The following is a 27,916-nucleotide window of genomic DNA, read 5'->3' on the forward strand; positions in this document are numbered from 1 at the left end:
TTTGTGGGAACAAAATGATAAAAAATTTGTTTGGGTACAGTGTAGCATGACCACGCAATTGTTGTTCAAATTGCAACAGCGCTGAAAGGTGAAAATTGGGCTGGGCGGGAAGGTGTCTAAGTGCCTGGTATTGAAGTGGTTAAATACCACCAAAAGAAATCTCTATTTGTGTGAAAAAAATTATAAAAATGTCATGTGTACAGTAGCGTGACCGCGCAATTGTCATTTTGCCCGCGCAATTTTCAGCTTTCAGTGAGAGCACTGAAAGCTGAAAAATGGCCTGGGCAGGAAGGGGGTGCCCGGTATTGAGGGGTTAATAAGGTATGAGGGTTTTATGGAATGATGTCATAATCATGTTGGGGGGGGGGAGGGGGAATCTAAGCAGTTTAAATCTCGGCTTCCATACGTAATATATAATACTTCTTTCCTAGAAACGTTTGTTTTTCCATTTCATGTGACAGATAGAAATGTGACAAACACTGGATGACGGATCAGGTAAGTGTGTGACGCGGACGCCATTGATTAGATAATAGATACAGTCAGGTCCATAAATATTGGGACATGGACACAATTCTAATCTTTTTGGCTCTATACACCACCACAATGGATTTGAAATGAAATGAACAAGATGTTCTTTACCTGCAGACTTTCATCTTTAATTTGAGGGTTTTTACATCCAAATCAGGTGAACAGTGACAGTTTGTATATGTGACCCGAAGCATACTGCGAAAGCAACCAAAGAGTTTTTTTTCAGGGAAAGAAGTGGAATGTTATGCAATGGCCAAGTCAATCACATGACCTGAATCGGATTGAGCATGCATTTCACTTGCTGAAGACAAAACTGAAGGGAAAATGCCCCAAGAACAAGCAGGAACTGAAGACAGTTGCAGTAGAGGCCTGGCAGAGCATCACCAGGGATGAAACCCAGCGTCTGGTGATGTCTATGTGTTCCAGACTTCAGGCTGTCATTGACTGCAAAGGATTTGCAACCAGGTATTAAAAAGTGAAAGTTTGATGGATGATTGTTAATCTGTCCCATTACTTTTGGTCCCTTAAAAAGTGGGAGGCACAAATACAAACTGTTGTAATTCCTACACCGTTCACCTGATTTGGATGTAAATACCTCAAATTAAAGCTGAAAGTCTGCAGTTAAAGCACATCTTGTTCATTTCATTTCAAATCCATTGTGGTGATGTATAGAGCCAAAAAGATTAGAATTGTGTCCATGTCCCAATATTTATGGACCTGACTGTATGTAAAGAGCCGTCTAAACATATCGGAGGATTTCCGAGCCCCTGAGCTGACACTTCGGGGGTGATTTACTAAAGGCAAATAGACCGGGCACTTTGCAGGGTGTAGTTGCTCCAGAGCTTAGTAAATGAGGTGAGGCTTGACTTTGCAAAGAGTACCCAATCCTGTGCAAGGAAAATAAAAAAAGCTGCATTTTTGCTTGCACGTGATTGGATGATGGAAGTCAGCAGAGCTTCTGCTCATTTACTAAGCTCTGGAGCAGCTGTACTTTGCAAAGTGCGCAGTGTATTTCCCTTTAGTAAATGAAGCCCTTGGTCTCTATAAAACACTTTGCGATCGCCCCGTCACCGTTCTCAGGGAGGAATGGAGCATTAAAGTGTCACAATGTCTCAGCAGAAAATCCTTTATAAGACATTGTATCCCAGCCGGGATATTCCTCCTCCATCAATTACATATCAGCGGGAACTTCATTATCTCTACAGGAAGAATGTGAAGGCCACGTATCCAGGATTACATCGATTTATTAATCACACTATTTGACTAAATATCAAACTGTGGGGTTGATTTACTAAAAGCAAATACACTGCGCACTTTGCAAAGTTGCTCCAGAGCTTAGTAAATGAGCAGAAGCTCTGCTGACTTCCATCATCCAATCACGTGCAAGCAAAAATGCAGCTTTTTTTATTTTCCTTGCACAGGATTGGGTACTTTTTGCAAAGTGAAGCTTTACCTCATTTACTAAGCTCTGGAGCAACTACAAAGTGCCCAGTCTATTTGCCTTTAGTAAATCAACCCCTGTTAGTTAGCAAGTGTCATATTTTGTCTTCATTTTGACCAATAGAGTCATGATTCAGGGGCACTACCCCATTGCCACCCCCCCGGGGGGGCCATTCACAATGAAGCTGTAATATACAATGGTTTTCTTGTTGGAATTAGGAATCCCTTCCTATGCTTTTCCTCCACATGGCTCTAGAGCATTGATGCGATTTTGTCGCAGTCGGCTTCATGGTGAAGGGGTAGCCGGTGTCCGGACTTTCTGTGTTTTGGTTTGTTGATTGTCTTTCTATGTTTTGTCCTTTTATGTGGGTTTTTTTTTTTTCCTGTTTTTTGAATGTTCTCATAATATCATCCTTCTCGAGCCAATCTTATCTCTGAAGAGAACCTTGAGAAGCGCGCTGTATGACCCGAATCTTCACTCAAACCTACATCTAAATGTATATAGTCTGTGCCGGCATCGGGACCAATAAACTTTACATTTTATAGAACCAATTTAGACCCTGACTTTTTGTTGCAGAAGTTGTCGCTTTTGGATCCTTGTAGCAATACCAGGGAATCCCCTCCTTTTTTTGTATACTAGCAAGGGGGACCTAATAAAGGGGGTCCAACCCACTACTAGCAAGGGGGACCTAATAAAGGGGGTCCAACCCGCTACTAGCAAGGGGGACCTAATAAAGGGGGTCCAACCCACTACTAGCAAGGGGGACCTAATAAAGGGGGTCCAACCCGCTACTAGCAAGGGGGACCTAATAAAGGGGGTCCAACCCACTACTAGCAAGGGGGACCTAATAAAGGGGGTCCAACCCACTACTAGCAAGGGGGACCTAATAAAGGGGGTCCAACCCACTACTAGCAAGGTGTACCTAATAAAGGGGGTCCAACCCACTACTAGCAAGGGGGACCTAATAAAGGGGGTCCAACCCACTACTAGCAAGGGGGACCTAATAAAGGGGGTCCAACCCGCTACTAGCAAGGGGGACCTAATAAAGGGGGTCCAACCCACTACTAGCAAGGGGGACCTAATAAAGGGGGTCCAACCCACTACTAGCAAGGGGGACCTAATAAAGGGGGTCCAACCCGCTACTAGCAAGGGGGACCTAATAAAGGGGGTCCAACCCACTACTAGCAAGGGGGACCTAATAAAGGGGGTCCAACCCGCTACTAGCAAGGGGGACCTAATAAAGGGGGTCCAACCCACTACTAGCAAGGGGGACCTAATAAAGGGGGTCCAACCCACTACTAGCAAGGGGGACCTAATAAAGGGGGTCCAACCCACTACTAGCAAGGTGTACCTAATAAAGGGGGTCCAACCCACTACTAGCAAGGTGTACCTAATAAAGGGGGTCCAATCCCGGTACTAGCAAGGGGGACCTAATAAAGGGGCTCCAAACCGCTACTAGCAAGGGGGACCTAATAAAAAGGGGCTCCAACCCACTACTAGCAAGGTGTACCTAATAAAGGGGGTCCAACCCACTACTAGCAAGGGGGACCTAATAAAGGGGCTCCAACCCACTACTAGCAAGGGGGACCTAATAAAGGGGGTCAAACCCGCTACTAGAAAGGTGTACCTAATAAAGGGGGTCCAACCAGCTACTAGCAAGGGGGACCTAATAAAAGGGCTCCAACCCGCTACTAGCAAGGGGGACCTAGTAAAAGGGGCTCCAACCCACTACTAGCAAGGGGGACCTAATAAAAGGGCTCCAACCCGCTGCTAGCAAGGGGGACCTAATAAAAGGGGCTCCAACCCACTACTAGCAAGGTGGACCTAATAAAGTTGCCGGTGAGTATATCAGCTTCTAGCACATTAACCAATATAAACTGACAATATAAAATCATTAAATAGTTACATAGTTAGTGTGGTTGAAAAAAAAGACACAAGTCCATCTAAAGTAGTTCAACTAATAAGACCAACCAAAAAGTGCAGCACTGAAATTATATATGTAGCGGCTTTTTCCCACCTTTTTGCACTTTATGCGATTTTTCTTAATTTATGAGACTTTTTTCACTTTATGTGATTTTTTTTTTCACTTTTGTTACTTTAATGCCGCGTACACACGGTCGGACTTTTCGTCTACAAAAGTCCGACAGCCTGTCCGACAGACTTCCGACGTACCTTCGGCGGACTTGCAGCAGACTTTCTTACGAACGGACTTGCCTACACACGACCACACAAAAGTCCGACGGATTCGTACGTGATGACGTACACCGGACTAAAATAAGGAAGTTCATAGCCAGTAGCCAATAGCTGCCCTAGCATGGGTTTTTGTCCGTCGGACTAGCACACAGACGAGCGGATTTCGGGGTCCGTCGTACTTACGACGTAAAGATTTGAAGCATGTTTCAAATCTAAAGTCCGTCGGATTTGAGGCTAAAAAAGTCCGTTGAAAGTCCGGAGAAGCCCACACACGATCGGATTACCAGCCAGCTTTAGTCCGTCAGCGTCCGTTGGACTTTTGTAGACGAAAAGTCTGACCGTGTGTACGCGGCATTAGAGTTTTATTGGATCTATTTATTGTATTTTTACACTATTGGGTTTTATTCATTATTATTATTCTGTTAGTTTTTTGATGTCACATTGAAGAATTGCCACTAGTTACACGTTTCAGTTACATTATTTGTGATATTTGGTGATATTATTTATACACTGTAGTTAGCGCCACATACTTCTTTTCATTTTATTGTCTTTTCTGTGTGGGAAAACTTTTATATGTTTGGCGGCTTCTCTTCTCCTTAAATTCACTTCTTTTCTAGTTCACTTTGGTTTTGCGCATTCATTCCCCCTCCTTTTCAGTCTTTAAAATGCATTGTTTTCCCTTTTTATAAACAAGAAAATAATGAGGTCATGCGGTTGGGCTGGTATAATAAAGCTATGCGGCTGGTATGACATGATTTCCAGAAATAACGTGTATATATCATACAATCATTACATAAACACATACCACATACACTGCATATATCTTATGAGGAAAATATTCTTATAAAATAGTTTACTATTTGCCAAAAAAAAATAATAAAATGTTCCCGGATTTCATTTTAAAAATCTGGTCACGTTAAGTTATGGGAAACTCAGCAATAAACAAAACAGGAATAAAAACACCTTTAGCAGGAAAAGGTCAGACATTTATCCTTGTGTGACCTTTTTCCAATTTTACCTGTTACCATAAAACACTCGGGTACCAGCCTGTAATACCCCTTCATTACCAGACCATTTTATAGCCCTGAGATAATTTGACTGACAATTACTCTGTCATGCAACACTGTACCCAAATTAATGTATATCTTTTTTTTTTTTGAGACAGAGATTTCTTTTGATGGTATTTAATAACCACTGGGATTTTTTTTATTTATTTACTATAAAAAAGTATCAGAAGAATGGAGGTTCTAAAGAATCTGCTATACACCAGCCAACATCCCGATCTTAAATATGGTACAAAATTTCCCCCTCAAAGGGCGGGGCTTTATAGGCATTGACTGTGAGACATACAATTTTAGTAAAAAAAAATATAGAATATTTTATTCTAAAAACACTGTCGTTCATTTCAGTTTCAAAAGTCATCGTTTTGATACGTTTTGACATACCCACACACATGCCGACTTTTGTTCTCAATCTGGCAAGACTACAGCACTGTTTCTGTTTAGTCACTAATCATTGATTGTTTGGCACACCCACATATAAACTGATCTTCATCCTCATTATTTGACAGCCTTTGGTATACCTGGCTAGCAATTGGATCGTTATTTAGGCTCGATTCACACCTATGCATGTTGCTTTTGAGCGTTTTTGGAGGTTTTTTTTTCATGCTTGGCACGTTTTTGAGCCGCGTTTTTGCCGCGTTTTTGCCGCGATTTGCGTTTTGCGCTTTTTTTTTTTTTTTTTTCATTTTTTTTTACAGTCTTAAAAAAAAATTACAAAAAAAAAAAAATAAAAAAAAAAACGGCAAAAACGCACCAAAAACGCACCAAAAACGCATCAAAAACGCTGCAAAAACGGTGCACTTGCGTTTTTGATGCTTGTCCATTGAAAACCATTACATGCAAAACGCTGCTTTTTGCATGAAAAAAAGTCCCCGACCCTTTCCAAAAACGCAGAGATACAAAAAAGCATTGATGTGAACATGTTCCATAGGAACCCATGTTAAAAAATTCCCGTGCATTTCTGCAAAATGCAAAATGCATCAAAAAACGCGCTAGTGTGAATGGGGCCTTAGGCTAGGTGCACACTGCTGCGAATTTTATTGCGAATTTGAGCCGCTGCGATCGCTCAAATTCGCAAGTCATTTTAAATAACATTGTTTTCCATGAGTGCTGTTCACATCAATGCGTTGCGAATTTAACCTGCGTAAAAAAAGGGTCCTGTCCGAGTTTGATCCGTGTGCAATGCGAATTCAGCTCCATAGATTGCAAAATTTGCAGTAGAATCGCAAGAACACACAAAGAATTCGCAATGCAAATTTGCAACGCAATCGGATCAAAATCGCGCTAAATTTGCACTGCAGCAGTGTGAACCTAGCCTTACTGCATATGATCCTGTGCTATATACAAGGCATTTTAGTTTCAAACGTGATCATTCGGACACATTTTGATACACCCACACATATGCCGATTATTACTTACGATCTGACAGGACTACAAGATCGTTTTTGCTCAGTCATCATTGCAGATCATTTTCACTTATTACTTTTGTTCACATTTTATATACCACTTTGAATCTGATGTCACACTCACACATATATATATATGAGTTTAATCACATAACTTTGAAGCATGTTATATTCTCATTATTTGACAGCCCTTGGTACACCTGGCTAGCAATTGGATCGTTATTCATTGCATATGAATCTGTGCTATATACAAGGCATTTTAGTTTCAAATGTGGTCGTCCTGACATATTTTGATACACCCACACATATGCCGATCTTTACTTACGATCTGACAGGACTACAAGATCGTTTTTGCTCAGTCATTTTTGCAGATCATTTTCACTTATTATTTTTGTTCACATTTTGTACATCACTTTGAAACTTATGTCACACTCATACATATATATATATGTTTAATCATATAATCTTGAAGCATATTACACTATATATTCCATGTCTTGATACTTAAACGGCATATATATATATATATATATATATACATATAATTCTGGTTCCATTTTATTATTTTATTTTATTTAATCTCACTTTATTTCACTTTTTCAAATGCACTATATTGTATTATTTATTTGTGCATCCATTTATTTTATTAGTAATGCACACACATTATCATGGCGATGCACTGCATATATAAATTCATATTCATATATTTTCACACGTTTTGTCACTCAATTTATTCACTTATTACCTCCTTTTTTACACTTTATTTCAACACAACCATTTTTTTTACATTTCCTTGCACATATACATTTTGTGTTTTTTTTGTTTTACACACACACTCACACATATCCATCTCCATATATATTTTCTATTCACCCATTTAAGTTATTCGTTGTCGTTTAAATGCTACATTCATAAGAGTCTTTTCTATTGGGTAACACACTGATTTGACAGCAGATGCCGAGATCTTATATAATTGGCTTTCAGCTGATATTTATTACATGTGTAAATATACGGTCATGTGGCATCCCTTACAAAGATATATAAGATAGTCATTCCCATTATCTGTCAGCTATGAGTAAGCACTCAAACTAGAGTGCGAAACGCGTCAGCTGTGTCTGTACCATCTGCCTGATTGTTCTGTATTTTTGATGATCCAATTTTTACAATAAAGAAGAATTTTCAACTTTACCCAGTGTGCGGCGTCCAGATTCTCTTAAAAGTGATAAAAGACTAATGCGCACAACCAAATTCTCACAGGATCAAGGGCACTAAAACAGAGATTAGAGAAGCTGCCTACATATGAGGTGGCCTCACCCACCCTAAATAAGTAGCGTATTAAAAATCAAAATTATGTGGCGCTAATCTAAGTATACTAATTGATGAGAAAAATAGATGCTTCCTTACTGCTCAATAACCCAAAACTCTCAATAGACAATAATCACTTCACCCATTAGGGGGCAGTAAAATCAACAAGCTATAGGATACTGTTGAATAAAACAAAATTAACTATGTATCATCCAATAAATCAAGTATTCTTCAAATCTTCAAGTATTCTTCAAATTGCAAAACACATATAATCTACCAGGCAATTGTTTTGCAATTTTGAATATGCTTTCTGTTGTCTCCCTGCCTGATAGATTTATCAGTGAACCTATGCCCTGTTGATATCCCCATTGGAGAGACAAGTATGAGATACCTTCTAGTTATGACTTTTTCCTACGGATATGTCTGTCACACTCATTGTTTCCTGCTAGATTTTATCTGTTTGTTACAATTTGTTTTTTGTTAGACTTCAGAATTATTGATTGGCTGTCATTTCCTGAATCACCACTAGATGGGAGTAGTGAAGGGAAAATTCTATGTCTATAATAATTGTAAATTTTAATATACATCTAATATACATATATTCTCATATATTATGTATGTGTTATTTTAAATGAATTGTTGTTTAGATTAATTATGTATGAAGCAGCACCGCCCATGTAGGATCAAGAGTACTTGGGAAGTGTGCCGTAATCACAGACCCACGATTGGATTTTAACTATGTTGACATCGTTGCCATGACGGCGGCGCTGTTATAAGCTGGCTAACAGGCACCGGACTCCTCATCCCTTTGATAAAGTCACGTGGGTGTGACGCAACGCGTCAGGGTAGGAGGAGCCAGGTGCCGACGCTTCCTGGGGACGGCCGTACCCGGAAGCTTGAGTGTCTCTACTGTCAGTTCGCTGACATTTTCAGATTTTAATGTAAGTTACTACTCTTTTTAATAAACGTGTATTGGAAGTACTTTACTATGGGAGCATCTCCTTCTTCATTGTCATTCTGGGGCCGGTAGGAGCGCTGGTGACTTGCTAAAGAATCTGACCCAGATACACCTGTAGGAAGAGGGGGACGGCTGCTGGAGCACCATCACACACAGAGGATTACTAACCACTGGCCTGACTTGGCCCATTGGGGGCCGCTGATAGAGGTGAGAGGCTGGGGGAAACACCTGTGTGCTGCACCAGTTTTCCAAGTATATGAATCCAGCACAAAGTCACGCTACTGGCATGCTGATATCAACCATATATATGGACACTATGAATCACATTGCATGAAGCATCATTATTTTGGACTTGATCACAATTTATTGTCACCATTTTTTTAACATTTTTTATTTTTATATCTTTATTTTAGTTTTTTGTTGTTTTGGGGGAGGTGTTGGACTCTGGGAGCCTATTTCCGAATTGGATCAATATGCACGTCGGTGCATTCATGTCACATTTTTTTTGCACTTGATCACTTTGTATTTATTATGTGATATTGAGTTGCATTTTATATTGTAATACAGTTTCCATTATATATAGAGTTGAAGAATACTTTACACTATGGTTGACACATTTTGAGGAATTATTTAACATTTTTTCATTGTTTGACTGGTTTTTAGTAGCACTTAGTCACAGTTTCACTTAGTCTGATTTGAAGAATACTTGATTTATTGGATGATACATAGTTAATTTTGTTTTATGCAACAGTATCCTATAGCTTGTTGATTTTACTGCCCCCTAATGGGTGAAGTGATTATTGTCCAGATTCTCTTGTTACAAACCTTGCTTCAAAGTGAACAGCGTATTTCCTTTTAGTAAAGCAATTTTTTTATTTTTTTTTGTATGTAATTTGAAATTCTTAAATTGACTGACAACCATCACAATGGGCAATTAAAGGGTGTTTATAGGTCGAGTAAATGGCGCTGTATAAGCTCTTCAGGATTACAAAGGGTAAATCGAGCATATCGGGTTTAAATAAATAAAACTCTATGTGGAATTGTCAATTACATAAAATTTGTAAAATCAGACTTGGGGAAAAAAAAAAAAAAAAGGGATGGCTTCTGTCAGGTAATGTTCAGATTTGTATTAGGTTTTGTGTACTTTGTATTTCCAGCTCAGTTTGTTATCGATTTTCTACTAAAGCGAATACAATACAAGTGGTACTCGGCACCCGCTGCTTTGTCATCTGAATCCGGGGAAAAAGTTGCTTGCAGAATCTTGGAATAATGCCGACTTCATCATCAAAACCCATCATTCTGCAACAAAACAAGAAGAAAAGAGCAAGTTTATCTCAGTGCTATTCATATAAAATCATGAGAAGAAGATACATAAACATTCAGAACAATCCTGTCATCTGTGATATTCATGTCAGAACACTGGCTCATTACAATAGAACATTTTCAAGGTCCTAATCAACTCTCTTCCTCAGATATTATACAACACAGCATTATAAAGACCAAATAAAAAAAAATAATATGCCAGTAAAATGACCCGAAAATCTGGTTTAAAAAAATATATATTCTATTCAGGTATTTATTCTTTAACCACTTCAATACTGGGAGGCACTTTCACCCCCTTCCTGCCCAGACCAATTTTCAGTTTTCAGCGCTGTCGCATTTTGAATAACAATTGCGCGGTCATACAGTACTGTACACAAATGAAATTTTTATCATTTTTTCCCCACAAACAGAGCTTTCTTTTAGTGGTATTTGATCACCTCTGTGGTTTTTATTTCTTGCGCTATAAACAAAAGAAGTGTGACAAGTTTGAAAAAAAACACAATATTTTTTACTTTTTGCTAGAATAACTATCCATTTATTTTTTTTTAAACAAATTTTTTCCTCAGTTTATGCCGATATGTATTCTTCTACATATTTTTGGTAAAAAAAAAAAACCAAAAAAACGCAATAAGCGTATATTGATTGGTTTGCGCAAAAGTTATAGCGTCTTCAAAATAGGGCATAGATTTATAGCATTTTCTTTCTCGAACATCACGGGACACAGAGCCACAGTAATAACTGATGGGTTATGTAGGTACCTTTAGGTGATTGGACACTGGTCACACCCTAAGCAGGAAGTTCAACCCCCTATATAATCCCTCCCCTTCCAGGGATACCTCAGTTTTTACGCCAGTGTCTTAGGTGATGGACGTGTAAAGATGTCCTGTGCTGAGCTCCAAAGGGAATATCCTAAGATCCTATACTGGGGCAAGCCAGGCAGACCGGATCCATTCAAAGTGTCCTTTCATGGCCGAATTGGATGGTACCCGGGCCTCGTGTCCGAAGAATCAAGGTTTTACCTATAACGCTTCTCTTTTTAGAGAGCTGGACCCCGCAGATCAGAAAATGGCTTTAAATCTCCTAATTTCTGGCGAGGTGCTTTACAGGGCCAGAACTGCAGGATCCCCCTATTTGTAGGGGGCACCAGTCTCTGACGTTTTTTTTAAACAAAGCCCACCGTGAGAGGTGAAGATTGGGTCTGTGTATACAGCACCCTGCGGCTGGATAAGGTAAGAGGAGATTCCACAGAATTTAAATTCTAGTAGGTTTTCTCCTTTAAGGTAAATGCATGCTATGCCTATTGTGACCACAGGGGGCTGCCAAGAACACATACCTTCTCATGCTAATTTCTGTCTCAGCATTCGACGCTGTACAAGCTCCTCCGACTGGCTCCAGGTAGGATGGGATGGGGGGTTTTCTCCTCTGGGATATTCCCCCCAGGCTAGGGGGAGGCCGCAAGTGGGCTGTAAGGCGGTTTTACACCGCACTGTCACCGCCGCTGCTGCCGCCGCCAGGCCGCCGTTGCAGGTATGCAGGCCCCATCGCTGCCGGCCTCTCTCCTTCCTCCTCCACCCTGAGCCTTCCTCCATGCTTATTCGGAAGGGACAGGCTCACGCGGGAAGCGCACGTTTTTCGAAAAAAAACGAAAGGGGGGGCAGGGCGTCAGCGTGCTTAGACGCCCACAGTGCCAGAAGCATGGCCATTTAAAGCACACTTTACAGGTGCTCTGAGCCTTGGAGGGACACAGAGCTGACAGTCGCATGTAAGGTGGGACACAGGCATTCTCCTAGGCTGCATTTACTAAGGTAACACCGGACTGGGCATTTGGTAGCAAGGCTTTTACCAGACTACGTCGCTCAGCAGTCAGTGTTCATTTTGGATACCTCACACCTTGTTGCTTTGCACTATGGGTAGAAGAGGTTCAAGTACCCCCAGAACCAGAGACTCTAGGGGATCTCGTTCAGGTTCTGAGGACCCCCTGTCTGCTACATCCTCCCCCCCTGAGGGGCCAGGGACGGCTGGCCAGGGAGACCCGTTGGGGTCAGGGGCTGTACCTGCCTCCGGCACTTCAGCCCCTGTATACATTACACAAGAGGTTTTTTCCTCAACCATTACTGGATTAGAGGAAAGATTAATGGCCGTGATTACAGCTTCACTCAGTGGAAGAAAATGTACTAGGCCTTCCTCTGTTTCCCAAGACCCTCAGGCAGAGGAGCTCTGGGATAAAGGAGACGAATCCCTTTCAGAGGATCAGGATGGGATGGATGATTCCTCTTCGGAGGAATCAGGTGGAGGGACCCTCTTCGGCTTCCCAAGAGGAGAAAGTCTTAGTACAGATCCTTGCTGGATTGGTCCGCTCCACATTTAAGTTACCCCTACCTGAAACTGCTAAAGAACCCTCTTCTTCTTTGGGGTCGCTGAAACCTCCTCAAACAGCACATGCTTTTCCTGTTCATAATTTGCTTGAAAAGCTCCTTTATGCTGAGTGGGATCACCCAGATAAGCGATTTCTTCCGCCGAAAAAGTTTTCAACACTTTATCCTATGGAAGAAAAATTTATTAAGATGTGGGGAATACCGGCCATTGATGCCGCCATTTCCTCCGTAAATAATAGTCTGACTTGTCCTGTAGACAATGCTTAGATGCTCAGGGATCCTGTAGATAAAAGGATGGAATCCCTATTGAAGGATGTTTTCTCCTTGGCAGGTTCAGTGGCTCAACCTGCAGTAGCAGCGATTGGAGTCTGTCAATACTTAAGAGACCATGTTAAGCAGGTCATCAAAGTATTACCTGAACAACAGGCCCAGGGGTTTGCTAACCTTCCAGCGGCCTTATGTTATGTTGTTGACGCCATCAGAGATTCTATCGTGCAAACCTCCCGTCTTTCGCTGGGGTTGGTGCATATACGTAGAATCCTATGGTTGAAAAATTGGCCAGCCGAAGCACCATGTAAGAAGCTCTTGGCTGGGTTCCCTTTTCGTGGTGAAAGGTTGTTTGGAGAAGACTTGGATAACTATATCAAGAGAATCTCTTGTGGGAAAAGTACTCTCTTACCTGTCAAGAAGAAGAGTAAGCGTCCCTCTTTCAAACTGACTCTTTCCCCAGCGCCAGGGGCTTCAGCCTCTAGGCAGTCACGACGACCTCCTCCGTCTGGGTCCAGAGACAAGAGTCAACCCCAGGGACAAAAGAAGTCCTGGGGGAAAAAGTCTTCTAGACAAGACACTAAGACCTCTTCATGAAGGGGCGCCCCCGCTCGCTCGAGTGGGGGGAAGACTGCTACAGTTTTCAAGGCTCTGGCAGGAGGACTTCCAGGACAGATGGGTAATCTCTACGGTAACCTTAGGGTACAAGCTGGAGTTCCAAGAATTTCCCGCTCCTCGTTTCCTCAGATCAGGTGTTCCCAAAGACCCAGAGAAGAAGCAGTCGCTCCTTCTAGCGTTAGAGCGACTTTTGTCACGAGAGGTCATTATGGTGGTTCCCACAAAGGATCAAGGATTGGGCTTCTATTCCAACCTTTTTACGGTCCAAAAACCAAATGGGGATGTCAGACCCATTCTGGATTTAAGGGATCTGAATCGATTCCTAAGGATACAGTCCTTCCACATAGAATCAATTCGGACAGTAGTCTCCATCCTGCAGGGAGGAGAATTTTTGGCATCGATAGACATCAGAGATGCGTATCTGCATGTGCCCATTTTTCCTGCTCATCAGAAGTTTCTGCGCTAGGAGGGCGCCCGATCGGTAGCCTCCTTGAACGGGAACTTGAGGACCACAGTCAAGTATCTGGAACATCTAGGTTGGATCCTCAACCTAGAAAAATCTTTCCTAAAACCAGTAAGAAGACTGGAGTATTTGGGTCTGATCATAGATACAAGCCAGGAGAAAGTATTTCTTCCTCAGGCAAAGATCACTGCTTTAAAACCCCTTCCCGCCGACCGAACGCACATATGCGTCCTCGGCTTTCCGGGGTTATACCGGGATGATGCCCGCAGCTGCAGGCATCATCCCGGTACCGTTGTTTTCAGCGGGCGATCGGCTACCCGAATATAACAACCGATGCGGCTAAAAGCCGCTCGGCTGTTATACCGGAGGAGCGGGAGGGGACATCCCCCCCCTCCCGCCGCCTCCCGCCGCTGTTACCGGGCCTCCCGTGCGATCGGGAGGCCCGGTGTCCATTCGGGAATCCCCGGCGGCTGGGGGCGGGCTGGAACGAAGCTGTGAGCGGCTTAGTTCCAGCCTTCTAATTGTAAACGCGGAAGCGACGTCATGACGTCACTTCCCGTTTACTCGGCTGCCAATGGCGCCGAATTTAAAAAAGTACACAGTATTCAGAATCGCCGTTTTCGGCGATCTGAATACTTTGAAGTGTAAAGGAGGGATGGGGGGTCTTTTAGACCCCCCATCCCTCCATAAAGAGTACCTGTCACCACATATTACTGTCACAAGGGATGTTTACATTGCTTGTGACAGCAATAAAAGTAAAAAAAAAAAAAAAATGTTTAAACACAATTTATAAAAGTACAAAAATAAATAAAATAAATAAATAAAAAAAAAAAATTTTTTTAAAGCGACCCCGTCCCCGCGAGCTCGCGCAGCGAAGAAAACGCATACGGAAGTCGCGCCCGCATATGTAAACGGTGTTCAAACCACACATGTGAGGTATCGCCGCGATCGTCAGAGTGAGAGCAATAATTCTAGCCCTAGACCTCCTCTGTAGCTCAAACCTGGTAACCGTAAAAAAAATTTTAAAGCGTCGCCTATGGAAATTCATAGGTACCGTAGTTCGTCGCCATTCCACGAGTGCGTGCAATTATAAAGGGTGACATGTTTGGTATCTATTTACTCGGCGTAACATCATCTTTCACATTATACAAAAAAATTGGGGTAACTTTACTGTTTGGATTTTTTAAAATTCATGAAAGTGTCACTTTTCCAAAAATTTGCGTTTAAAACACCGCTGCACAAATACCGTGTGATAAAAAATATTGCAACAATCGCCATTTTATTCTTTAGACTCTCTTCTAAAAAAATATATATAATGTTTGGGGGTTCTAAGTAATTTTCTAGCAAAAAATACGGATTTTAACTTGTAAACACCAAATTTCAAAAATAGGCTTAGTCATGAAAGGGTTAAGGGCGGCCTGGAACAAGAAGGTTCAGGCATTAGACTTTCCGATGCACCTGTTGCATGTGGTGCGTCAGAGCCTCAATTGGTGGCTCATACCCGATAACTCAATTGATCATTCAAGCTTACGGTTTGAAACAGAAGATTCCTCCGTTTCAGATCAGGGCACATTCCACAAGGGCTATTGGTGCTTCTTGGGCAGTGCATCACCGGGCCTCTATGGCTCAAATCTGCAAGGCCGCAACCTGGTCTTCAGTCCATACATTCACCAGATTCTATCAGGTGGATGTGAGAAGGCATGAGGATATCGCCTTTGGGCGTAGTGTGCTGCAGGCAGCGGTACAGGGTCCTCAGGTCTGATTGCACCCTACTTGGTCGTGGTTCCCCCCCCTCAGGTAGCATTGCTCTGGGACATCCCATCAGTAATTACTGTGGCTCTGTGTCCCGTGATGTTCGAGAAAGAAAATAGGATTTTTTAAAACAGCTTACCTGTAAAATCCTTTTCTTTCGATGGACATCACGGGACACAGAGGTCCCGCCCCTCTTCTAATACACTATATTGCTTGGCTACAAAACTGAGGTATCCCTGCAAGGGGAGGGATTATATAGGGGGTTGAACTTCCTGTTTAGGGTGTGACCAGTGTCCAATCACCAGTGATACCTATATAACCCATCAGTAATTACTGTGGCTCTGTGTCCCGTGATGTCCTTCGAAAGAAAAGGATTTTACAGGTAAGCTGTTATAAAAAATCCTATTTTTATTATTTTTGTTTATTAGTAATGGCGGCAATCTGCGATTTTTATCGTGACTGCAATGTTGCGGCAGACACATCGGACACTTTTGTCACATTTTTGGGACTATTCACATTTATACAGCGATCTGTGCTATAAAAATGCATTGATTACTGTATAAATGTGACTGGCAATGAAGGGGTTAACCAGGAGGGGGCGCTGTAGGGGTTAATTATGTTCCTAGGGAGTGATTCTAACTTTGGGGGGAGGGGACTCACAAGGGGAGGAGACCGATCGCTGTTCCTCTGTACAAGGAACACACCATCGGACTCCTCTCCTCTGACAGAACGTGGATCTGTGTGTTTAAACACACAGATCCACAGTCCTGCTCGGTTACCGGGTGCCCGGCGGACATTGCGGCTGCTGGGCACGCGCCCCGGGTTTCTGGTGACGCGGCACGCGCGTTCACCCCCTAGGGGGCCTGGAAGGCGATCACGTCATATGACGTCCACCCAGAACAACAGCTGCACCATCCCGTCGTCATATGATGGTGGGCGGGCAGCAAGTGGTTAAACTTTAAAATGCTCAGCCGCATCCAAATCTCTTTTTTTGGCTTCCAACTTCCTGTTAGAGGATGACTACGTTCCTTCTCCATGGCCCCACTGTGAATAGGAGTGTAGACCCCCTCTGTTTCTCGCCCTTGAGATGGACAGAGGACTATGGACTATGGTATGTGTAGTGTGCATAGATGAATGCATGTGACCACAACGAACGTGCATCGCTCGGTAGGGGTGCAACGGATCAAAAAACTCACGGTTCGGAACGTTCCTCGGATCAGAAGTCACGGTTCAGATCATTTTCGGATCAACAAAAAAAAAATCTCCCCCACTGTAATATCCACAATCTCCCCCACTGTAATAATATATTAGCAGGGTATGGCAGAGTATTGCAGGGTATTGGCAGGGTATTGGCGGGTATATTGGCAGGGTATGAAGAGTATTGGCAGGACATTGCAGAGTATTGGCAGGACATTGCAGAGTATTGGCAGGGCATTGCAGAGTATTGGCAGGACATTGCAGAGTATTGGCAGGACATTGCAGAGTATTGGCAGGACATTGCAGAGTATTGTCAGGACATTGCAGAGTATTGGCAGGACATTGCAGAGTATTGGCAGGACATTGCAGAGTATTGGCAGGACATTGCAGAGTATTGGCAGGACATTGCAGAGTATTGTCAGGACATTGCAGAGTATTGGCAGGACATTGCAGAGTATTGTCAGGACATTGCAGATTATTGTCAGGGCATTGCAGAGTATTGGCAGGACATTGCAGAGTATTGGCAGGGCATTGCAGAGTATTGGCAGGACATTGCAGAGTATTGTCAGGGCATTGCAGAGTATTGGCAGGACATTGCAGAGTATTGGCAGGGTATTGCAGAGTATTGGCAGGGCATTGCAGAGTATTGTCAGGGCATTGCAGAGTATTGGCAGGGTATTGCAGAGTATTGGCAGGACATTGCAGAGTATTGTCAGGGCATTGCAGAGTATTGGCAGGACATTGCAGAGTATTGGCAGGGTATTGCAGAGTATTGGCAGGGCATTGCAGAGTATTGGCAGGACATTGCAGAGTATTGGCAGGACATTGCAGAGTATTGGCAGGGCATTGCAGAGTATTGGCAGGGCATTGCAGAGTATTGGCAGGACATTGCAGAGTATTGGCAGGGCATTGCAGAGTATTGGCAGGACATTGCAGAGTATTGTCAGGGCATTGCAGAGTATTGGCAGGACATTGCAGAGTATTGTCAGGACATTGCAGAGTATTGTCAGGACATTGCAGAGTATTGGCAGGGCATTGCAGAGTATTGGCAGGACATTGCAGAGTATTGGCAGGGCATTGCAGAGTATTGGCAGGGCATTGCAGAGTATTGGCAGGACATTGCAGAGTATTGGCAGGACATTGCAGAGTATTGGCAGGGCATTGCAGAGTATTGGCAGGACATTGCAGAGTATTGGCAGGACATTGCAGAGTATTGGCAGGGCATTGCAGAGTATTGGCAGGACATTGCAGAGTATTGGCAGGACATTGCAGAGTATTGGCAGGGTATTGCAGAGTATTGGCAGGGTATTGCAGAGTATTGGCAGGGCATTGCAGAGTATTGGCAGGACATTGCAGAGTATTGGCAGGGCATTGCAGAGTATTGGCAGGACATTGCAGAGTATTGGCAGGACATTGCAGAGTATTGGCAGGACATTGCAGAGTATTGGCAGGGTATTGCAGAGTATTGGCAGGGTATTGCAGAGTATTGGCAGGACATTGCAGAGTATTGGCAGGGCATTGCAGAGTATTGTCAGGACATTGCAGAGTATTGGCAGGGTATTGCAGAGTATTGGCAGGACATTGCAGAGTATTGGCAGGGTATTGCAGAGTATTGGCAGGGCATTGCAGAGTATTGGCAGGGCATTGCAGAGTATTGGCAGGGTATTGCAGAGTATTGGCAGGGAATTGCAGAGTATTGGCAGGGCATTGCAGAGTATTGGCAGGGCATTGCAGAGTATTGGCAGGGTATTGCAGAGTATTGGCAGGGAATTGCAGAGTATTGGCAGGGCATTGCAGAGTATTGGCAGGGAATTGCAGAGTATTGGCAGGGCATTGCAGAGTATTGTCAGGGCATTGCAGAGTATTGGCAGGACATTGCAGAGTATTGTCAGGACATTGCAGAGTATTGTCAGGGCATTGCAGAGTATTGGCAGGGCATTGCAGAGTATTGGCAGGGCATTGCAGAGTATTGGCAGGGCATTGCAGAGTATTGGCAGGGCATTGCAGAGTATTGTCAGGGCATTGCAGAGTATTGGCAGGGTATTGCAGAGTATTGGCAGGGTATTGCAGAGTATTGGCAGGGCATTGCAGAGTATTGGCAGGGCATTGCAGAGTATTAGCAGGGTATTGCAGAGTATTGGCAGGACATTGCAGAGTATTGGCAGGACATTGCAGAGTATTGGCAGGGCATTGCAGAGTATTGGCAGGACATTGCAGAGTATTGGCAGGGCATTGCAGAGTATTGGCAGGGCATTGCAGAGTATTGGCAGGACATTGCAGAGTATTGGCAGGACATTGCAGAGTATTGGCAGGGCATTGCAGAGTATTGGCAGGGTATTGCAGAGTATTGGCAGGGCATTGCAGAGTATTGTCAGGGCATTGCAGAGTATTGGCAGGACATTGCAGAGTATTGGCAGGGCATTGCAGAGTATTGGCAGGACATTGCAGAGTATTGGCAGGGCATTGCAGAGTATTGGCAGGACATTGCAGAATATTGTCAGGGCATTGCAGAGTATTGGCAGGACATTGCAGAATATTGTCAGGGCATTGCAGAGTATTGGCAGGGTATGGAAGAGTATTGTCAGGACATTGCAGAGTATTGGCAGGACATTGCAGAGTATTGGCAGGACATTGCAGAGTATTGTCAGGGCATTGCAGAGTATTGGCAGGGTATTGCAGAGTATTGGCAGGACATTGCAGAGTATTGGCAGGGCATTGCAGAGTATTGGCAGGACATTGCAGAGTATTGGCAGGACATTGCAGAGTATTGGCAGGACATTGCAGAGTATTGGCAGGGTATTGCAGAGTATTGGCAGGACATTGCAGAGTATTGGCAGGGCATTGCAGAGTATTGGCAGGACATTGCAGAGTATTGGCAGGACATTGCAGAGTATTGGCAGGGCATTGCAGAGTATTGGCAGGACATTGCAGAGTATTGTCAGGACATTGCAGAGTATTGTCAGGGCATTGCAGAGTATTGGCAGGGTATTGCAGAGTATTGGCAGGGCATTGCAGAGTATTGGCAGGGCATTGCAGAGTATTGGCAGGGCATTGCAGAGTATTGGCAGGACATTGCAGAGTATTGGCAGGACATTGCAGAGTATTGGCAGGGTATTGCAGAGTATTGGCAGGGTATTGCAGAGTATTGGCAGGACATTGCAGAGTATTGTCAGGGCATTGCAGAGTATTGGCAGGACATTGCAGAGTATTGTCAGGGCATTGCAGAGTATTGGCAGGACATTGCAGAGTATTGTCAGGGCATTGCAGAGTATTGGCAGGGTATTGCAGAGTATTGGCAGGGCATTGCAGAGTATTGGCAGGACATTGCAGAGTATTGTCAGGGCATTGCAGAGTATTGGCAGGGTATGGAAGAGTATTGTCAGGGCATTGCAGAGTATTGGCAGGGCATTGCAGAGTATTGTCAGGACATTGCAGAGTATTGGCAGGGCATTACAGAGTATTGGCACTGCTGCCATCCGAACTCTCCCCTTCACTGTACAGATCAGTACACAGAGGGGAGAGAGGAACCGGCGTCATGACATGACGCCGGTTTGTTACAAGTGATCGCTCCGTCATTTGACGGAGCGATCACGTGGTAAACGGCCGCTGGGTGTACCAAGATGGCCGCCGCTCTGGAGCTAGGCCGAAGCCGCGACCTTTCCTATGGCCGAGGCCACAGAGCGCTCCGCGGATCGCGGGTGTCCCGATCCGCGGAGGTTGATCCGTTCGGATCACGGATCGATGACGATCCGTTGCACCCCTACTCATAGTTTAGCATTAGGACCACAGATATCAGGGTGCCGTGACGAGGCTCTGTGGCTTACGCATGCATTTGCAAATGCGTGCGGACTAAACCCCTGTTTTTAACGCAGACTGTTAGACAGGTTCATTTGGTTGTCTGCAAGCTGGTTGGTAAGTGGGCTTGGGTTTTTCTTGGGCATTCCCCAGGCTTTGTTGTTACAAAGAATATAACAGAATATGTAAAAAGGAAATCAACATCGTAAAAATTCATAACGAACGGCAGATTGCAAAAGATAGTAGGACAAACCCCCAAAAAATCTTCAAATATATTAATAGTAAAAAGGTCAGTTCTGAGCATGTAGGCCCTTTACAAAATAATCTAGAGTGGGTGACTGGGGACAAGGAGAAGGCTAATTTATTAAATACTTTCTTCAGTTCTGTGTATGCAAAGGAGCATGGGGGGGAGCTCATGTCCATAATGGGGGTGGTAGTGACACAGCCCCAAATGATCCACAATGGCTCAAAAGTGATCTGGTCCAGAAATATTTAAACAGAATAAAGGTGGATAAAGCACCTGGACCTGATGGTATCCACCCACGGAACCTAAAAGAATTGAGCTCTGTAATTTTTAAAGCCATTGTATCTAATTTTTAGGGACTCATTAATGATGGGAATGGTACCACTGGGTTGGCGCAGGGCCAATGTGGTGCCTATATTTAAAAAGGTATTAAAGTCTTTACCAAGTAACTATAGACCTGTTAGTTTAACTTCTATAGTCGGGAAGATACTGGAGAGATTAATAAAAGACCACATAGAGGAGTTCTTGCTGGAAAAAAATATTTTAAGCAACAGACAGCATGGGTTCATGAAAGACAGAAGTTGTCAGACAAACCAGATTTCTTTTTATGAAGAGGTAAGTAAAACCTTGGACAGAGGGGTGACTGTGGACGTGGTATACTTGGACAGAGGGGTGGGCTATGGACGTGGTATACTTGGACAGAGGGGTGGCGATGGACGTGGTATACTTGGACAGAGGGGTGGATGTGGACGTGGTATACTTGGACAGAGGGTTACTGTGGACATGGTATACTTGGACAGAGAGGTGGCTGTGGACGTGGTATATTTGGACAGAGGGGTGGCGGTGGTATACTTGGACAGAGGGGTGGATGTGGATGTGGTATACTTGGACAGAGGGTTACTGTGGACATGGTATACTTGGACAGAGAGGTGGCTGTGGACGTGGTATATTTGGACAGAGGGGTGGCGGTGGTATACTTGGACAGAGGGGTGGATGTGGATGTGGTATACTTGGACAGAGGGGTGGATGTGGACGTGGTATACTTGGACAGAGGGGTGGCAGTGGACGTGGTATACTTGGACAGAGGGGTGGCTGTGGACGTGGTATACTTGGACAGAGGGGTGGCTGTGGATGTGGTATACTTGGATTTTTACAAAAGCGTTCAATACAGTTCCGCACACACGGCTCATGTGTAAGGTAAAGTCTACAGGCTTGGAAATATCAGTTTGTAAATTGATAGAAAACTGGCTAAAAGACAGAATTCAGAGAGTAGAGGTTAAAGTGGAGTTCCACCCAAAAGTGGAACTTCCACTCATTAGATTCCTCCCCCCCTCCGGTGACACAGTTGGCACCTTTCAGGGGGGAGGGGGGTACAGATACCTGTATATTACAGGTATCTGTACCCACTTCCGGCGTAGATAGCCGCAGAATCTGCGGGTATTTACGCCACATCCTGTTCCCCCCCCCGCTGCCTGCTGGGAAACACACGGGTCCCAGAGGCAGCAGGGACCATTCGTATTGCGCTGCGCGACTCGCGCATGCGCAGTAGGGAACCGGGAAGTGAAGCCGCACGGCTTCACTTCCTGATTCCCTTACCGAAGATGGAGGCGGCAGCACCCGAGGACGGAGAGACGCTTCGGCCTCGGGTGCCGACATCGCGGGCGCCCTGGACAGGTAAGTGTCCATGTTTTAAAAGTCAGCAGCTGCAGTATTTGTAGCTGCTGACTTTTAAAAAAAATTTTTTCGGTGCCGCTCCGCTTTAATGATTCTTACTCTGAATGGTCTACGGTTATCAGTGGTGTACCCCAAGGTTCAGTGCTGGGACCCTTATTTTTTAATATCTTTATAAATGATATTGGATCTGGGATCAAAAGTAAAATTTCAGTCTTTGCAGATGACACCAAGCTATGCAGGGGAATAACGTCCTTCCAGGATGTCTCCAATTTACAAGCCGACCTCAATGCTCTGTCTAATTGGGCGACTAAGTAGCAAATGAGGTTTAATGTTGATAAATGTAAAGTTCTGCACTTGGGGGCTAAGAATATGCATCATACATACTAGGGGGAGCACAACTGGGGGGATCCGTGGTGGAGAAGGATCTGGGGGTTTTGGTAGATCATAAGCTCAATAATAGCATGCAATGCCAAACTGTGGTCTCCAAAGCGAGCAAAATCCTTTCTTGTATAAGAGAGGTATGGACTCCAGAGAGAGAGAGAGATATCTGTACAAATCATTAGTAAGACCTCATCTGGAATACACAGTTCAGTTTTGGGCTCCAGTTCTCAAAAAGGATATCAGGGAACTGGAGAAAGTGCAGAGAAGGGCAACCAAACTGATAAGAGGCATGGAGGAGCTCAGCTATGAGGAAAGATTAGAGGAACTGAATTTATTCAGTCTTGAGAAAAGGAGATTAAGGGGGGATATAATCTCCATTTACAAATATATAAGGGGTCCATATAGTAAACTTGGTGTTGAGTTATTCACTTTACGGTTAACACAGAGGACAAGGGGGACTCTTTACACCTAGAGGAAGAGATTTCATCTCCAAATACGGAAAGGTTTCTTCACAGTAAGATATGTGAAAATGTGGACTAGACTCCCTCCAGAGGTGGTTCTGGCCAGCTCAGTAGATTGCTTTAAGAAAGGTCTGGATTCTTTCCTAAATGTACAGAATATAACGGGGTAGTGAGATTTATAGGTAAAGTTGATCCAGGGAAAATCCAATTGCCTCTCTGGGGGATCAGGAAGGAATTTTTTTCCCTGCTGTAGCAAATTGGAGCATCCTTTGCTGTTTTTTTTTTGCCTTCCTCTGGATCAACTGTGGGTATAGAATTGGGTATATTGGATTGTACGATTTTTTTTTCTTTTTTTATGGTTGAACTAGATGGACTTGTGCCTTTTTTCAACCTATGTAACTATGATGGGCACTGAACAGGCTGAGCTGATGGGCACTGAACAGGCTGAGCTGATGGGCACTGATCAGACTGAGCTGATGGGCACAGAACAGGTTGCATTGATGGGCACTGGTGAGGCTACATTGATGGGCACTGGCGTGGCTGCATTGATGGGCACTTGTGAGGCTGCATTGATGGGCACTGGTGAGGCTGAATTGATGGGCACTTGTGAGGCTGCATTTCTGGGCACTGGTGAGGCTGCATTTCTGGGCACTGGTGAGGCTGCATTTCTGGGCACTGGTCAGGCTACATTGATGGGCACTGGTCAGGCTGCATTGATGGGCACTGGTGTGGCTGCATTAATGGGCACTGGTGTGGCTGCATTAATGGGCACTGGTGTGGCTGCATTAATGGGCACTGGTGTGGCTGCATTAATAGGCACTGGTGTGGCTGCGCTGATGGGCACTGGTGAGTATAATACACTCTTCAAATGTGCTTTAAAATGCAATAAAATTAAAAGTATGTGTCGCTAACTACAGTGTATAAATAATATCACCAAATATCACAAATAATGTAAATGAAACGTGTAACTAGTGGCAATTCTTCAATGTGACATAAAAAAAACTAACAAAATAATAATAATGAATAAAACCCAATAGTGTAAAAATACAATAAGTAGATCCAATAAAACTCTTAAAGTAATAAAAGTGAAAACAATCACATAAATTGAAAAAAATCGCATAAAGTGAAAAAAGTCGCATAAATAAAGAAAAATCGCATAAGGTGCAAAAAGGTGAGAAAAAGCTGCTACATATATAAATTGAAATGCATAGTCCAACAAGTGCAATATGGTTCCAACGTAAACAGAACAAATCTTCATATAACAGTTTATGCAAAAAAACCAAAAGTGCATGTGCAAAGAATGATCGGTTTCAAATTCCTCCAATCATCAGCAATCCGTGTTGCGCCACACGATTCTCCAAGCCTCTCACCTTTATTAAAGACCCCTACAGGTCAAATCAAGCCTGCAGTCTGGAAGCAGATTGAATCCAGCAATCAATCAATCTCCTCCGATTACCATAGCACTGGCGGGTCTCTGATGGAAGGCTTCAGGCTTGGCAAGTATGGTGAGGGCATGCAATATAAAGGAATGCCCCCATCGTGTAGTAGTCCAACACAATTTTATTGAAACACAACGTAGTAACTTACAGTTAAAAATCTGGATAAACAGCACAGAACAGAGTACTTCCGGTCTTGGCCGCGACTGGAAGTGACGACACCTGACTCCTCCCTGATGTGTTGCGTCACTGCTCACGTGACTTCATCAAAGGGTGATGGAGTCAGGTGTCAGGTATCTATTTATATGGTCCGTTCCATTAACAAAGCAGCTGAATAAGCTGTGCAATTAGTCTATCCTCACTAAATATATATATTAAAAGCATCTCATCAAAATCTGAATAATGTATTAGATGAACCTTCTGCTAAAAAATCCTGGATAAAATATATATGAATATACAAATAAAAGATTAAAAATAACCTATATAAAATCACTATAGGAGAGCGCCATATGGTGGTAGTTGGTCATAAGACCTAAAAACCCTAGAAAAGCACAGGTGACATCTAGTGGTGAAAATGTATTACATCATTCCTAAAACACAATTCATATAATAAACTCCTCTGTATATCATTCACATATACTGCCATCTTGTGGATAACTAACAATAAGCATTCATGAATTTCATAATATAAAATGGTTACCTCAGTATGTAGAGAAAACAGAGGATTAAAAACATACATAAAGGATTGTGAACGTAAATAAACGGATCATTTTAACCCTAGTAATGTCCGCATAAAGAATCAGAAAACGGGGAAAACATAGCAGCAAGAAGGAGAGGAAAATAAAAAAATATATAGCAAACTAATAATTAGAAATGAAACAGTTGAGATTAAATTCAACGTTATGTCCCAATGGAGTCAAAGTACATATTTCAGGTATCCATCTCGACTCTAATTGGCTCATTTTGATCACCTTATTGTCTCCTCTCCAGTGGGGTTTGTATTTCTCAATTCCACATACCAATAGGGATGATCTTTATTGTGGAATTCTGCGGAATGTAATATAAAAAAGGGGCTTTGTAAAACATAGTCTGTCAAGACATTCCGCAGAATTCCACAATAAAGATCCCTCATCCCTATTGGTATGTGGCATTGAGATTATTGAGATATATTTTATCCAGGATTTTTTAGCAGAAGGTTCATCTAATACATTATTCAGATTTTGATGAGATGCTTTTAATATATATTTAGTGAGGATAGACTTGTTCCGTTTATGTTGGAACTATATTGCACTTGTTGGACTATGCATTTTAATTTATATATGTAGCGGCTTTTTCTCACCTTTTTGCACTTTATGCGATTTTTCTTAATTTATGCGACTTTTTTCACTTTTATTACTACACACCGAGAACCAGGGCCCGGGGCCACCACCCAACCCCCACCATCCAGAGCCCCCCCCCCGGAGGAGGAAAAAAAATGTATATTTAATAAATGTGTTATGAATTGTTGGTGGGAGGACGGTCCTAATATAGGACTGAGAAGGGATTTCCAGGAGTCCAATGTGACCATAGATGGTGTAGAAGGACTGTCTTCACCCCAAAAATTCACAACACAATTATTGAATATAATTTTTAATTTTTTTGTTCCTCAGCAGGTCCTCCTCCAGGGAAGAGGGGGGGGAGAGGGCGGGGGCCCCCAGGCCCTGGTTCCGATCTTGGGTCATGTGATTCTATATCTCTAAGTGTAGATATGTAGAATGTCGGGTGAATATATTTTGATTGTGATTAGAACAAAAAAAGATTATCGGATCCCCTTTCAGGAGTCCCCGCTGGGGAGATTCCCCCTCTATGTGTTTGGTGTCACTGGGACAGAAAGTGACGAAAACCTGAGGGGGCGAGGGGTGTCACCCTTCCCTGCTCCGCCCACAACTGGAGAACGTTCTCATTGTACATTTACTTCAAAGACATCCCGCCCTCATCAACTCCCCCTCCCCCGATCAACTCCCCCCTCCCCCGATCAATTCAACCCGAACACACCCCCTCCCCCCCAATCTCACCAAACCCCAACATTGAACACCCCTCCCCCCAAACACATACCCCCCCCCCCCACCTACAACACTCCCCACCCTACCTTGGACACTCCCCTTCTCACCCCCACTACCAACACCCCCCCCCAACACAGGATCACGAATGCCGGTCCTGAGGAATATATTACAGGAGGACTCCGTATGCTGGGAGCGGAGTGCCTCCACATACCTGACAATGTGTACACAGCGCCCTCTGGTGGGGGAGGAGTTCAGGGAACCTTTCGGGGGGGCAGAGCCCTGTGGTGGGTGGAGCTGTGTGTCAGATGTCTGAGTTGTGACTCCTCCCATCAGACTCCAGTTATCACCATGGGGATGGCGGTCGCCCTCCGAGGGGCGGAACCTCCACTCACCTTGTAGTCATATTTGTCCTTCAGACTGATGGGGACGCCGTACAGAGGGCCTCGGACAGTCTCGTGTTGCAGTCTCTCCAGCTGCTCCTCACACTCAGGTAGGTAGTCGGTGAGGCAGTTCACCTGATGGGTCACTTCCAGAGCCTGCACACAGAGAACACCAATCACTGACCCGCCCACTAAGACCACCATCCAATTCCAGAGCCGGGGGGAGAATCCTCATATAGAGAAGATTCTGGGGGCCTCGGAGCTCCCCCATCACTTACCTGCTTCATGTAGATGGAGAGAACCGTCTCCGGAGTCACCTCCCCCGACCGCAACTTCTCCGTCAGATCCGCCAATGGGAGGTCCAAGATGGTGAATGGATCATCTACATGTTTCTGGGGATAAAGAGAGACAGTGAGGGGGAGGGCAATACTTGGGCCCCGCCCACTTCATGTACAGACATAGGGGAAGGGGCAATACTAGGGCTCCGCCTACTTCATGTACAGACATAGGGGAGGGGCAATACTAGGGCTCTGCCTATTTCCCCCGAACAGGCATGGGGAGGAGCAATACTGAGGCTCCGCCCACTTCATGTACAGACATAGGGGAGGGGCAATAT

At 43.9% G+C, this 27,916-nt stretch overlaps 1 long non-coding RNA gene across 1 annotated transcript; it reads right to left on the reverse strand.

Moving 5' to 3' along the window:
- Window positions 1-6,955: 6,955 nt before the first annotated feature.
- LOC141102593 (uncharacterized) lies at window positions 6,956-27,688 on the reverse strand. The gene is made up of 3 exons (XR_012235168.1): window positions 27,579-27,688; window positions 27,313-27,456; window positions 6,956-10,191 (listed from the first exon to the last, which is right to left on the reverse strand). It is a non-coding gene; the product is annotated as an uncharacterized lncRNA (long non-coding RNA).
- Between the last annotated feature and the right edge of the window lie 228 nt (window positions 27,689-27,916).

Source organism: Aquarana catesbeiana, linkage group LG07 (genome assembly GCF_042186555.1).
Source record: "Aquarana catesbeiana isolate 2022-GZ linkage group LG07, ASM4218655v1, whole genome shotgun sequence".
Lineage (NCBI taxonomy): Eukaryota > Metazoa > Chordata > Amphibia > Anura > Ranidae > Aquarana > Aquarana catesbeiana.